Source organism: Tasmannia lanceolata, unplaced genomic scaffold, assembly GCF_043159265.1.
Source record: "Tasmannia lanceolata isolate RefF3 unplaced genomic scaffold, GAP_Taslan_0.1 ptg000023l, whole genome shotgun sequence".
NCBI lineage: Eukaryota > Viridiplantae > Streptophyta > Magnoliopsida > Canellales > Winteraceae > Tasmannia > Tasmannia lanceolata.
Window position 1 is genome coordinate 19,770,072 of NW_027518700.1, and position 5,488 is coordinate 19,775,559.

The 5,488-nt window shown below is 38.0% G+C and overlaps 1 long non-coding RNA gene across 1 annotated transcript; it reads right to left on the reverse strand.

Annotated features, from left to right (window-relative positions):
• Nucleotides 1-248: 248 nt before the first annotated feature.
• LOC143856146 (uncharacterized) lies at nt 249-1,951 on the reverse strand. Its single transcript, XR_013238119.1, has 3 exons — nt 1,901-1,951; nt 663-818; nt 249-585 (listed from the first exon to the last, which is right to left on the reverse strand). It is a non-coding gene; the product is annotated as an uncharacterized LOC143856146 (long non-coding RNA).
• Between the last annotated feature and the right edge of the window lie 3,537 nt (nt 1,952-5,488).

A 5,488-nucleotide genomic window follows, 5' to 3' on the forward strand; every position in this document is an offset into this window, starting at 1 on the left:
AGCTTCATTGTGCCATTGCTAAAACACTAATAAAGCATCACAGAATAGTCAACCCAATTTACAATGAAGTATCCATACAACAAACATAAACATAAAAAAAATATTAAAGGTTAAGTTCATCCAATCATAACAGCTTTAGGTTAATGGCAATCCAAGGTAACGGCCTGAAACTTTTGAAGAGATACAATAGAAGAGGTACCAACAAATCAAGAAAAAAAGGGCAAGAACTCCAACTGCTTTATTCCACCCCTTCTCATTCCGTGGGACTTTCGAGCGTCACACCAAGAGCTTCAATTCAGCTAGCGCTTCATTCGTCTCTTGAACCGATACGTTCAATCTCGATACCTCATCTCCCAAGCTTCTTAGATGGTTATTGGATTCCCTCTGCCACCCAACCAAGCTAGATAACACATCTCCCAAATCAGCTACAGCAAGGGCTGTCTCTTGCGTCGACATGTTCAATCTGCCTATCTCTTCTCCCAACCTTCTCAAATGGTTATTGGATTGCCATTCACACCTAAAATCCGGGTTGTTTAACACATCTTCCACCCATACAAAATAATCGCACCTCCAAGTAATACCATCCTACGCGTTATACAGATGTCAGTTCAACCTCTAAAATTGCCTAGAAATAAAATATCACTTAAACCATCTTTACTTACGTTGAAATGACATGAGTAGAAGGCCCGTTCTTGATTACCATGCACATTAGTCTCGGCTATTTTCAGAGTAGCTTTCTTCTTACATTTACATTGAAGCACGGGGACTCTGAACAGGGTTGACCTTCCATCACTATTGGAAGATGAAGCCATCAATTTCTTTAACCTCCTTGCAAAAAATAAAGAAAATATTAGAAAATGAACCCTCATATAATAATTGTTCTGTACAAATTTTCCTTAAAAAATGAACCCTCAATTTCTAACAAATACAACCACTAACAATTGTTATGTACACATTTTCTTTAAAAAAAAAATCGTCTTTGATCTTTAATGTTTCAATGTAAACATTAATAGAGGCATTTGCTGAAGGGAAACAATGCTTCTAGAGGTATTTGATTCACAAAAAAATGATAAAGAGAATTTATTAAACATCTTTAGAATGATGAAGTTTCTAGCATCATGATACCTCAACTTTATCTGGAAGCTTGACAACACCATAGACTAGTCGAAAAAGTTCTCTATTTGAGGATACCACTTTTGAATAATTGTCGACAATATAAAGTGCTTCTATTACAAGCATTATGTGGTGCTATACAATTGATTATTTTGATTATGCTTTCCTCTACAAATCGGACAAAACTCAAAGGTAAATCCTTTCGAAAAGATCTTAACAAACACAATATAGAGATACAAATAAAATGAAACACATTTACTTCCAAATTTAATCTAGTAGAGTATATTGACTCGTTACTTCAAACTATTGGCCACTGATTAGTGGAAAATGAAATGAAATGCACCCAAAATGGATCGATGTTCCTTACACATAGAATTACTGGAGTTTATTAGACCTAGTTGGGGTATATCTGAGAAATTGGGCGAAGTTGTTTGTGTGGAATTAGTTGTAGGGATAAGAGTGGAATAATGATGAGACGATGGAGAGGAAACAAGTACCTCTAGAAGCATTGTTTTTATCTAAGGCCATGCTTGGCATTGTTTCCCTTCAGAAAATGCCTTTAGAAACATTAATAGAGGCATTTTCTGAAGGTAAAAAATCCAATGCCATTATCAGAAAAAAAAATCCATTAAAAAAATCCAATGCCATAACCAGGAAAAAAATATCCACCCATTTATACTGGCTTTAAATGAGTATTTTTCAAGCATTTTTGAAGGGAAAATAGCCCCACAATTCCTAATACAGCCTTTAAATGAGTTTTTCTCAACCATTTTCTGAAGAAACTTACAGAGAGAGATGACAGAGAGAGAGAGAGAGAGAGGCCCGATTGAAGAAAACCCCGCCTGGGTTTTCCAAAATCGTCGTCGTGAGAGAGAGAGAGAGAGAGAGAGGGTGGAGATGATCGATTCTCTAGGGTTTCTGAAAACCCTAGAATCTGTGTGTGTGTGTGTGTGTGTGTGTGTGTGTTTGAGAGAGAGAGAGAGAGAGAGAGAGAGAGAGAGAGCGAGAGAGACACAGCGAGAGAGAGAGGGTGAGATGGCTGCTTCGTCGAATGAGGGTTTCCCTTGAGAGAGAGACAGCGGCAGCGAGAGAGAGAGAAAGAAACTGATTCCGTCGTGAGATGGGTGCTTCGTCGAATGAGGGTTTTCCTTGAGAGAGAGACGACGGCAGCGAGAGAGAGAAACTGATGATTCCGTCGAATGAGGGTTTTGAGTTTGAAAATGGGTTTTTCACATGTATGGCTGAAATAAGATTCAACTTCATCCAATGGTATTTTAACAGGGAGGAGTAGAAAACGTTTTCTAGGGGGCCGACTAGAGAAACTTTTCTCATATATATATATATATATATATATATATATATATATATAGAGAGAGAGAGAGAGAGAGAGAGAGAGAGAGAGAGACAGAGAGAGAGAGAGAGAGAAAACGGTTCCTACACATATGTGTAGAGAGTTCTCTACACACTAGCTTAAAATACAGTGGGGGCCACATTGTTTGGGTGATCCAAGCCATCCATTTTAAAGGCCCTCACATAGATAGGGTGTCTACAAAAAATCAGATCCATAGGATCATCCCAACCCTACGATTTGTGGAGGTAAAATGGATGTGTTTAAACCTTCACAAATTAGTCCATTTTTTGCCTCCACAGTTCGAATGGTTAGGATGATCCTATGGATCTGATTTTTTGTGGACACCCTATCTATGTGAGGGCCTTAAAAATGAATGGTTTGGATCACCCAAATAATGTGGCCCCCACTATATTTTAAGCTAGTGTGTAAATAACTTATCTACACATATGTGTAGGAACCGTTCTCTCATATATATCTATCTACTATAATAAGCTGGATGGAAAAGAAGAGAATTTTTTGATTTTTTTGAAAATTCTATGAGAATTACACATCACTTTTTTCACTTTTTTTAACAAATGCACCCATTCAACTCACATATTTTCAATCCTACCCCCTCATTTATGCTTTTAACAAAGGCACCCACTAAAGTCATATAATTTCAATCTTACCCCCCTCCTTTATGGTTTTTTAATAAAAAATCTATAGGGTGATCATAACCATCCGATTTAAGAGGAATTATGGAAACATCTATAGATTGGAGGGCTAGGATCAGCCTACGGAAATGATTTTTGGGGCACAACCTATTTATGTTGTGTTCCATCACATGGACGGTTTGGATCAACCTATGACGTGGTCCGTACAGTTCTTTGTCGGCCCATGCATCTCACGCACCCATTAAAGCCACATAATTTCAATCTTACCCCCCTCTTTTATGGTTTTTTAATAAAAAATCTATAGGGTGATCTTAACCATCCGATTTAAGGGGAATTATGGAAACCTCTATAGATTGGACGGTTAGGATCAGCCTATGGAAATGATTTTTGGGGCACAACCTATTTATGTTGTGTTCCATCACATGGACGGTTTGGATCAACCTATGACGTGGTTCGTACAGTTCTTTGCCGGCCCGTGCATCGCACGGGTTTTTTTTACTAATATACTATATAGCAGAAGAGAAAAGAAGAAATTTTTTTGAATTTTTTGAGAATTACACATCACTTTTTTTGACTTTTTTTAACAAATGCACCAATTCAACTCACATATTTTCATTCCTACCCCCTCCTTTATGCTTTTTAACAAAGGCACCCATTAAAGCCACATAATTTCAATCTTACCCCCCTCCTTTATGGTTTTTTAATAAAAAATCTATAGGGTGATCTTAACCATCCGATTTAAGAGGAATTATGAAAACCTCTATAGATTGGAGGGCTAGGTCATAGATTGGAGGGCTGTCATAGATTGGAGGGCTAGGGTCAGCCTATGGAAATGATTTTTGGGGCACAACCTATTTATGTTGTGTTCCATCACATGGACGGTTTGGATCAACCTATGACGTGGTCCGTATCCTTTATGGTTTTTTAATAAAAAATCTATAGGGTGATCTAAACCATCCGATTTAAGAGGAATTATGGAAACCTCTATAGATTGGAGTGCTAGGATCAACCTATGGAAATGATTTTTGGGGCACAACCTATTTATGTTGTGTTCCAACACATGGACGGTTTGGATCGACCTATGACATGGTCCGTACAGTTCTTTGTCGGCCCGTGCATCACACGGGGTTTTTTACTAGTATATATATATATATATATATATATATATATATATATATATATATATATATAGAAAACATTTCCTACACACTTGTGTAGGTAAGTTACCTACACACTAGCTTAAAATACAGTGGGGGCCCACATTGTTTGGGTGATCCAAACCATTCATTTGAATGATCCTCACAGAGATAGGGTGTCCACAAAAAATCAGATCCATAGGATCATCCCAACCCTACGATTTGTGGAGGTAAAATGGACGTGTATAAACCTTCACAAATTAGTCCATTTTTTGCCTCCATAGTTTGAATGGTTGGGATGATCCTATGGATCTGATTTTTTGTGGACACCCTATCTATGTGAGGACCATTCAAATGAATGGTTTGGATCACCCAAACAATGTGGGCCCCCACTGTATTTTAAGCTAGTGTGTAGGTAACTTACCTACACAAGTGTGTAGGAAATGTTCTCTCATATATATATATATATATATATATATATATATATATATATATATATATATATATACCTTTGCGATGCACGGGCCGACAAAGAATTGTACAAACCACATCATAGGTTGATCTAAACCGTCCATGTGATGGAACACAACATAGGTTGTGCCCGTAAAATAATTTCCATAGGCTGATCCTAGCCCTCCAATCTATAGGGGTTTCCATAATTGTTGTTCCTCTTAAGGTGCCCAGAATTCGTCAATATTTTTACAGGTCTCCTGCATTCGTAATATCAAACTTTCCGTAATTTGACCCGCACATAGTGAATAAGGACAAGTAGTTCCCGATTTTCAGCCCGACTGGGTTCAACCTGACCCAACCCAATTTGCAATTTCCTCAACCCGACCCAACCTGATTTCCAATTCGGGTTGGGTTGGGTTGGGTCGGGTTGACCCGATTTGATATGGTACCAATTGTTGACCACCTCAACTCAAGCCGGGTTGTTTTGGATTTTGAGAACCAATAGTGAGTCACCAATAATCAGTTTTTAACTCACAATCGGTTCTCAAAATCCAAACCAAACAGGGACTAACAATAAACAAAGGGAAATGTTATCCGCACTACTATATTTTGATGATCACACTCCTCACTTTATTAAAGTACGGTATGGCCCACACCATAGGATTATCCAAACCGTCCATTGTGGACTATGGAGACTATTTCAATGTTGAAAAAGAAAAACACATATACATAACTTCTTCAGATGGAACCCAAATTCAGGTTTCAGGTCGGGTCGGGTTGCC